Source organism: Lycorma delicatula, chromosome 10 (genome assembly GCF_047948215.1).
Source record: "Lycorma delicatula isolate Av1 chromosome 10, ASM4794821v1, whole genome shotgun sequence".
NCBI classification, from domain to species: Eukaryota; Metazoa; Arthropoda; class Insecta; order Hemiptera; family Fulgoridae; genus Lycorma; species Lycorma delicatula.
This window is the reverse complement of record NC_134464.1, coordinates 15,954,615-15,964,065: the sequence shown is the minus strand read 5'-3', so window position 1 is coordinate 15,964,065 and position 9,451 is coordinate 15,954,615.

Genomic DNA, 9,451 nt, shown 5'->3' with positions numbered 1-9,451 from the left:
CCAGGCTTGAGTAGCTGCAGATGTAGTGCAATGTAAGTGAAAATTTACCTATAAACATGTAGTCTGGAACAGAACCAGGTTGACCATTCCTGAGATGTGTGGTTAATTGAAATACAACCATCAAAGAACACTGGTATCCACAGCCTAGGATTCAAATTCATATAAACACAACTACCTTTACAAGAACTTGAACCTTAGAACGCTTAACTTTGAAAATCAGATAATTTTGCAATGAGAAGTTTAACTACTAGACTAACCAAGGTTATATATATATATATATTTTAAATTCTATAATACAAATTATTTAGTACAGAATATTGATATAAGACATGTTACCATAATTTTATCATGAAAATACTTTCACATCCTCAATCCATGACTAAAATCTAATTAAAATTAAATTTAATTAAAAATAATTGACTGACGATGCAGGATACCGCGATATTCTGTACTTGGTGGTTTATATTATAGAATTTAAAATGTAATTAACAGTACAGAGGTATAATATGAATCTTCAAAAGATTATGTTTAATGAAATAATATATATACATAAATATATGCTAGCAGGTGATTTACATTAGCACTAGATCATTCAGAAATGTAATAATAAAACATTTTTTTAAAAGAAAACCAGGTACATTTTCTTTTTTTTAATATAACAATATTTTTTTCATATTTATAAAAGTAATTACCACCAGTTAAAAAAAAATAGTATTGCAGTCTTCTGGGTGAGAGGGAAATCCCTTTACAATAGTTATGAAATTATTAGGATAGATGCAGCTTAGGGATCTAAATTCTATTGATATTCTATTGATCTAAAATGAGGGTTCCACCATGTTCAAAGCACAGCCGTATGCACCTCTATGTTTGGTTGTTCATCCACAACAGCATATCAGAGGTGATCATTTTAAATACTGACCAAACAACGTCTTGGAGCTGCTCGTCATTGATTTATCTGCATTTTTTAATTTCTTTTATGAAATACCAGTGTACATTGTATATGATTTTTATTGTCATTATATTCTTGTGGTTGATACATGTGTGATTTCCATTTAAGTGCCATTCAAAAGAGCTATTTTCATGTAAAATGATTTAATACCCAATCACAGTGACTAGAGACACCAAACAGAGTTCTCATATTCAAACATGTCTTCTCAGATATAATCCTATTTTCACATTCAACAACTACATTTTGTTATAGAGTATAGGGAACTGTAATTGAATATTTTAGTCCACTAGCCTCAACATACATTCTTGTTACACCAATCTTACATCGTTATCAAATTCTCCTCCTCCATCAGTATGTAATTCTTTTATAATTGATCCAGTTTGTGGGTTCAGTAATTAAATGAAACATCTTAATTTTTCTTTCACTTCTTTTTTACATAATAGACATGAAACTCTGAAACTGGAATAATCAACTTTAAAAATAAGAAAATAAAAATAACCATTAAAATAATTCTCCTTCATCGAGCCACATAAAACAAATTCTGCACTTGTCATTTAGTTTGATAACCAAATTCTCCAATTTTGCAGTTATCTCTGGCCTCAGAAATAGCATAAGACATTTCTTGATGAGTGACTCTCACAATTGATAAAGTTCATTATCATAATTAACATTAGCTGTAGTTATGAGTACTCCATTTCTATGGAAAGTCCATAATTTTCCATTATTCTGAAATGATTGGTCAATTCCCTTTTATACAGCCTTTTTGACAGAGAACAAACTGCAGATTCCATCTGGACAGTAACAGACATCTTCATAATATCGATCAGATCATTCTTGATCACTAAACATTTTAACATTTATACAACCAGCACCAACAGCTTCTAATTTAACTCTTTGATGAGCATTATCCATTTGTTTTGGCACTTCAAAAGGTTTAAAGTTATCATCCAGGCACAACCATTTATTACATGGTGTGAGGCACAACTATTAATGTATCACTTGTCATTAATTAAATTTTTTATTGTCAGTTGAAAAAATTAAATGAATTATAAAATCATAATCCATAAATTTGTATATACCTCTCTCAATATGTTTCTTTTTATATTTCCTTCCATTTGATTTTTATCAGATATCATGGCATAATCTTTATTTTCATCTCAATTAAGACAAAGATTTAATCAATGACGCTTTTTACATTTGATAAAAGTATAAACAATCACACTTTCTTTTACGCTTTGAAACAAAGTATCTTACAATCATATGATAAATGTCCAACTTTTCCGCATGAGAAACATCACTTTTGATCGTTTTGTTTCAAAACTTTTGATGGAAAGACTTGCTGTTGATTAATCTTCAATTTTTCTTGTTTTTTTAATCTATACACTAGATTTTAATATTATTGCTGCAACCACATCTGCTTCATTTCTATTTGTCAATCAAGGTGCATAATTCAGATATTTCTTTTGTATCTTTGCCCGTCTTTCTGCTTGAAGTAAGTCATGCCAAGTGTCATAAATATAATCAAAATCTTTTGGTAGAGTTTTCAGCAGTTGAGCACATAATCATTTTCTTCAACTGGATTACCAGATAATGACATTCTTGTCTGTTTATCATCAAATTTTGCTAAATGATTCTCCACACCACCTGCTGATTTCCATTAGATACTATGAAATTTATCAAAATTTATATTTCCAGCAGGCTGAACATTATAAAGTTGTTTTGAACAACTTAATTCAACTTATCGCAGATGTCTTTTGCAGTATCACATCCAGCTACTTGAAGTAATTGCTTCATATCGAGTAACTGCTTTTGCATTCACCTTTTTCCATGTACCAAGTTTATTTTCATTATATGATTCAGGAATTTTAAATGTAATACAAACTATATTGAAAACTACATCACATTCCAAAATAGTTTTTATAAAAATTCTCCACATTGTCCAATTTCCTTCACCAATGAGCTTTTCTATTTGTAGCGTGTCATTATTCTTTGTAATTGATGTATTGTTTAATAAACCTGTCGCTGCTACCATTTTAGTGGTCATAATTGTTATAAGCTACCATGTCATAATTAAACAACTAATTAGCTTCAGTATATTTTATAAACTGACATGACAACATGGAAAACATCTAATGATAACAACAGAGTATATACCTGAGTAAATCATACTTATATCACTGATCAATAGTCAGTAGGTTTTAATGGTATGTAATTAATTATATAAATAAGAATATTTACACATACATCTATGACAGTATTGTTAGGAATTTGTGCAAAAAGGCCTCGTAGTTATTTAAATCACCCTAACAATTTTTGCTACATGTGAGGTGAATTTACTTTTAAATCTCAAAGAAGAAATATTAATCCTGCAATTAAAAAATCATATTAACTCTATTTTGGGAGTAAAATAGGAGATCAGAACAAGTCTTGAGTCCTTCATATCTGCTGTAAATCTTGTATAACTTTACTAAGCTGATGGCTAACTGGAAAGTTACAAAGTTTGCCTTCTGCTGTTAGTATAGTGTAGAGAGAGCCTAAGGATCATTCAAGTATTATTTAGTATCACAAAAAATCACGAAAAAAAGCATCACAAATAAATTCAAGGAAATTGTTGCACATTTTTATCTTCCTTCAGCCATAAAACCTATTCCACTCGGTAAACAGTTTCCTGTTCTAGGTCCAAAAGAATTATTGAGTTTAGAAGAAAATGTTGGCATTGAAGAAGACTATGGTAATTTAGAAAGTAATCATGAGGAACCAGATTTTCAAGGTGAGCGCACTGAACTTCACAAATTGCTTAAGAAAACTTAATTGCTTAAGACCCCATTCGTTCCCCCTAAAGCATAAGACCGAATATCTGTGCCACAAGATATTAAGATCGTTTGGTTCACAATCTTAATAGGTCTAAAATGTAGTCAGAGTTACTAGCTTCAAAATTAAAAGGTTGGAATCTCCTAATGGCACTAAAAACTGTTTTTCCATATTAGGCAGCAAGCATTTCTTTCAAGATAATGTAGTGCATTGCAGTGTTGTAAATTCTTTATTGGATTTATCGGGACAGCATCAAAATCTTATGCAAAGAAGATGTTTTATAGATTTGTCTAAAATGACTTAGAAAGTTGTCCTTCTTCACAATGGAAATAAGAACCATCAATCCCTTTTGCTTATGTACTCTACAAATGAAGGACACATATGAAAATATGAAAATTTACTGAAGATGATATGTTCTAAACATTTTTGGTACATATGAAGACTTGAAGGTGATTTTTACTAGGACTGACCCCATATGGGAGGGAAGACACCCACCATGTGACAGTTGCAGTTACCATGCCACCACACCCTCTATACTTCCCCCAATGTTCTTTACTGGTGGAGGTCATCTTCAAAAGCTTGGCAAAAGACATATCTCAGCCTTCTTCTAGTCTGAATCAGGATGCCACCAATGTGAACACCACATGTGACATTACCATCAGTGTACTAATAACATTAAAAAAAAAAAAAACTAAAAACAAAACACATCTTACATTAGTCTCAAACAAGACCGAGTAAACAAAAGGAACTGAAATTCACTACCTACCCGAAGGTAAAAGAAGTGAGTTCAACATGAAATTACAATAAAAAAAGACAACAATAAAAATTTAGCAACTACAAAACAAACAAAAGAAGAACGCGGGAAAGCCCAGGCGGCATCCAAATGCCCTCGGCAATCCTTTCTTTTACCAAATAGTGTATGAAATTCTCAACTATTATCCACCGGCCTTTTTCTTTTTCCTGTCTAGCCTTCGGTAATTACCTTTAAGATAATATTTCATAGGATGAATGAGGATGATATGTATGAGTGTAAATGAAGTGTAGTCTTGTACAACCTTAGTTCAACCATTCCTGAGATGTGTGGTTAATTGATATCCATCCGGTCTGATTTCGCCAATTGATACGGAGATCCAGCGCCGACTCGATAATATCGAGCCGAAAGATAGTCTCCGACAGTATCAACTCATACTTTGAACAAACGTACAGAATATGATGTACATCATCCAATTGTCCACTTTGCGGACATGTTCCTGAGTCCACCAGGCTTATGCAACCTGTCCCGGAAAGATATTGTGTCACTTACTTATTCGGTTGTACCCAAGAGGTGTCCTGCAAAATAACAACGTCAGGAAAGAGACCATGTGTATGTCGTGCCCTCTGCCTCATCCCATTTGGCCTGCCACAATTAACATGGTAGTGCTGCTGCATTAGCATGTTATTCAATTTTCCGAACTTTGTTAGAAGTTAATTCACCTAAATTCTTGGCGACATAACACTATTGCCTTTCTGACGCAATTAAATATATTGGTTTCACGCCCGCCAAGATTACCTCCGGTGAAATCGAACGCTAACCACTCTCTACCGCTAAAAGTATAAGGTTTGGTTTGCTTGACATTTCTCCCGCCACGACCCCATTCGTTCGCCCTAAAGCATAAGACCGAATATCTGTGCCACAAATGGCTATTGAGCCTCGAACAGTTTAGTGACCAATATCCTAACATAGCTAGCTCCTAGAGCTTACCTAACAGCATGATTGTACTAAGCGTAATGCCATACACCATCGGCTTACGTGTCTTAACCGCTCACTTGTCATATATTTGCTAAAATGGGTTAGGCGCATCCCGTCAAGTACTAAAAATATATATGACATCCAAAATAAAATTTATTTCGTCTAGGCAGCAAATCGCTGCCACGCCTAGGTCGCTGAATGTCAGCAAGTACCTGTGGCTTATTAAGGCTTCAAGCGCAATAAAATAGCGCTTGAAGCCATAATAATTGGCTGGTGGTCAGCCATATTCAGGGTTAGCATCTCACGGCAATGCGGTCTTTCCCTTAAGCAAACTACGAATGCCGGTTGAACAAAGCAACCGCATCTAGAAACTCCCACACAGTCCAACAATGAGGCTCTCGCCACCACATTGGCTCACCGTTTGTGAGTGGCCAATTTTCCCCTTGACCACTAAGTTCCAAGGCGGCTCGCACCCCCCCCCCAAGAGCAGGCGGTCAAACATCAGGTGTTTATTTGACTGGACCTCCCCGCAGACGCACAGCTCATCGGCTGCCAGGCGGAACCGAAACAGATATTGGTTCAAATTAATGTAGTTGGTGAACACCCGGTCACCCGTTGCCCTTAAAAACGAGTTCGAGGCATACCATCCCCCCCAAATCCTGTATAAAGTTACACAAGGATCTTCCCTTAGTCGTGGTGTCCCATTCCAGATGCCATGCTACCATTTTGAGGCTCTGAGACTCTTCTGCAGGCGGGAGATGGGCATCTGAACGAAATTTAGATCCGGTGCATTGTGATCCCTTTTCCGCTCCGGTATTAGCCCGGCTCGAAACCGCATCGCAAATAGCTCGGCCTCCCGGCCTCTTCGCAATCTTCACATGGCTGCCCGAACTTTCACCACTATATCGATTGAGAGAGCGTTTCCCAATACGGTGGTAGCATAGCAGGAGGTTGTTTTAAAAACACCAGTGCATACAATTAAGGCTCTGCGCTGGGCTCTCCTTAAATTTTGAAGAAGTGCTATTCATATCCAACATATGCATCCAAACGGGCGCTGCGTAAGAGACTGAGACGGCATCCACCGCTACTTGCCTAATGCGGTTGCTAAACAGCAACTTTTCATCAAACAAAACACTTAGGCACTTACGAACTCTAACTCGGCTGACTACACAGTCTTTATATTTAATATGGGGATTACGACTGTACGATAATTTGTCTGCGCTCTTGAGAAGCATAAACTTCGTATAGGGCACAGAAATCTTTAAATTTTCAATGATCATCCACCTCTCTGCGGTTGACAAGACTGCCTGCGCCCGATCTTCTAGCTATGGTCGTGAATTACCATGAACTAAAAAGAGAGTCATCAAAAAGAGAGGGACATCAGAGTGGAGATAGCTTATTATGTAAAATTGGTATAAATACAACATCGACTAGAGGTCATACTAGTTCCAGCAAAGAAAAGATTAAAATAGTCAACTGATACTCCAGCTGACGTTTGTTTGGATAAATATGAACACTGGGGCCTATACGTATCAAAAATAAAAAAGTAAAATTCCAAATTGTAAAGGATTTACAAAAGTGAAGTGCACGGTGTTTACTTTATTTGTGTTTCAATAACAAAAATAATTGTTTTATGAAATGTCATAATGATGAACATAATTAGACTGTTTATTTGTCAAGATAATGTAAAAGTGATTAGAGAATAATTATTGTGTTGGCTAAAGGATAGTATTATAATGTTAAAAAGTGTCAATATAAATCATTTAAAAAGATTAGCTTGTGGCTTATCAAAAATAGAATATTAATTTTTAAAAAAGTGTTTTTTCTTAAAGTCTGATTATAGGCATCGAAAATCTATTAAAAATAAAAATAATTGCATTTATTAACCGCAATCAATTTTTTAATATTATGGAATAAAACACATTAGGGCCTGTAAAGGTTGAACTATAGGAATAGTATATGAACCTGATTTACTTACTGTATACAGTAATTATTGATAAAAGATTAGAAAATTGATAATTATCGGTAACATTTTAAGTAAACAACACAGTCATTAATGTTTCATGTGGTGCTACTGTACTATACATGCAATGGCAACGTCGAGCAAAGTTGTTTGGTGTTCTCACAACAGTGTTGAAATTATGAAAGCTCTGCCCCTCATTTACTTTTAGATGTAATAGGCAATGGGGATAAGTATAATTATTTGTGCTATATTATATTTTGAGTACCTACACAAATAGAAAAACTCTAAATAAATAAAGGTATACAAGGTGAAGTTGAATAAATAGACTTAAATAATTTACCTGTATGGTTTTATAACATGTTCATTATCATTATTAAATATTTTTGAACAAATTTCTGTTATAACAAAACAAATATTGTTTTATTATTCTGATTAAATTGTAATATGCACTTGCAAAAAAATTTAAGCCCAAACCATGGAAGCAAAATGAACTCTTCTGGCATTTGCCTTACAACCAAGGGAAACCTGGTAAAACCTTGGTCAGAACATCAAAAATATTTTAAAACATTCATTGTACAAAAAAATAAACGTTACAATCAGAAATAATTTAAGTTCTTACAATTATATTATGCTCTGAAATAAAATCAATTAAGAAAGAAAAATCTCATATTTTTTGAACATATTCTTGTCAGGAAGGAGCCCTACATTAGTGACCATCAAACATTTACAATGGTCTCTACACATTTATGATTATAAATACAAATAAGAACAACCCCTTGTTTTGATATACAAGAAATTAAGTTTTAGTACCTTAAAATATATTTGTTGGGCAACGTGAAAGTTTTTCTTCAAAATATTTGTAATTAACACTTTAAATATTTTTAGGTTTTTTTTTTTGTAGAAGAAATAACAATTAACCTATTTACATAAATAAAGAGTATAAAAGTGAATAAATGTATTTCAGTAATAAAATATTTAAAAAATATCTCTTAATATAAATTTAACATACAACAAAATCCAAAAGAAATTAATCAAATAAATATAAAAAAATATTGTACTTTCAATAATAATTAACAATGTTACTTTCAATGGCAACAGAAAAATTAATTTTACATAATATAAAACTAAGTATTATAACCTTAATGAATAATTTCTCCACAATATTTCCAAATAAGAATTTAAAACATTACAATACATCTAATAATGAAACAAAACAAGATTCAAAATCATATATTATTATGTTTTTCATTTTACTTGAAACATTGATTTTCTGTATTCACTTTATAATTTTTTACTAATAATTTTATATTTTAATAATTTCCTAATGATTTTCCATACGACTATATTAGGTCATCAAGAATGAAGCTGTATAAAAATTCAAGCAGATAGAAGAGTTAAAATAACAGAAATTCAGATGATAAGAATTATATATTAATTAGGTACTTACAATATCTAATCACTAAAACTGTTATACATCCTGATTTCTTGTACAAAGAACAAGAAACCAGGAGTTTCTTTACTTTTATATAGAAAAAAAAAACACTTTATTGAAATTCTTGATGGTACTTCACCAGACTCATATTACACAGCCAACACAGGTCTCATGTCTTTTGCATACACAACATAGTTACTGTGATTGTACATTTCAGTTCTTGTTCAAGTCTCTCTATGCTTAATCAAATTTTGATTTTTCAAAATCGGTTCATTTCCTCTACCAGCACTATAACTTTACATTCTGTACAGTCATTTGCTATGTTTCTTCCACCCTAAACGTTATCATATGCACTTTTGCTATTTCATTTCAGCTTTGTTTTCTCTAAAATTTTCCTTACTTTTGGTTACATCCGTTTTCTTTAATTATTGTCATTCCTATATCTCAGTATCTTTCAATCGATCTTCCTCAGCCGGTTTCTGTTGACTGTATTTAACTTGATACAATTCACTGCATCTTTTGTCTTCGACGTTCCTTCTAATATATTAACTCCAGTGACTTTATTAT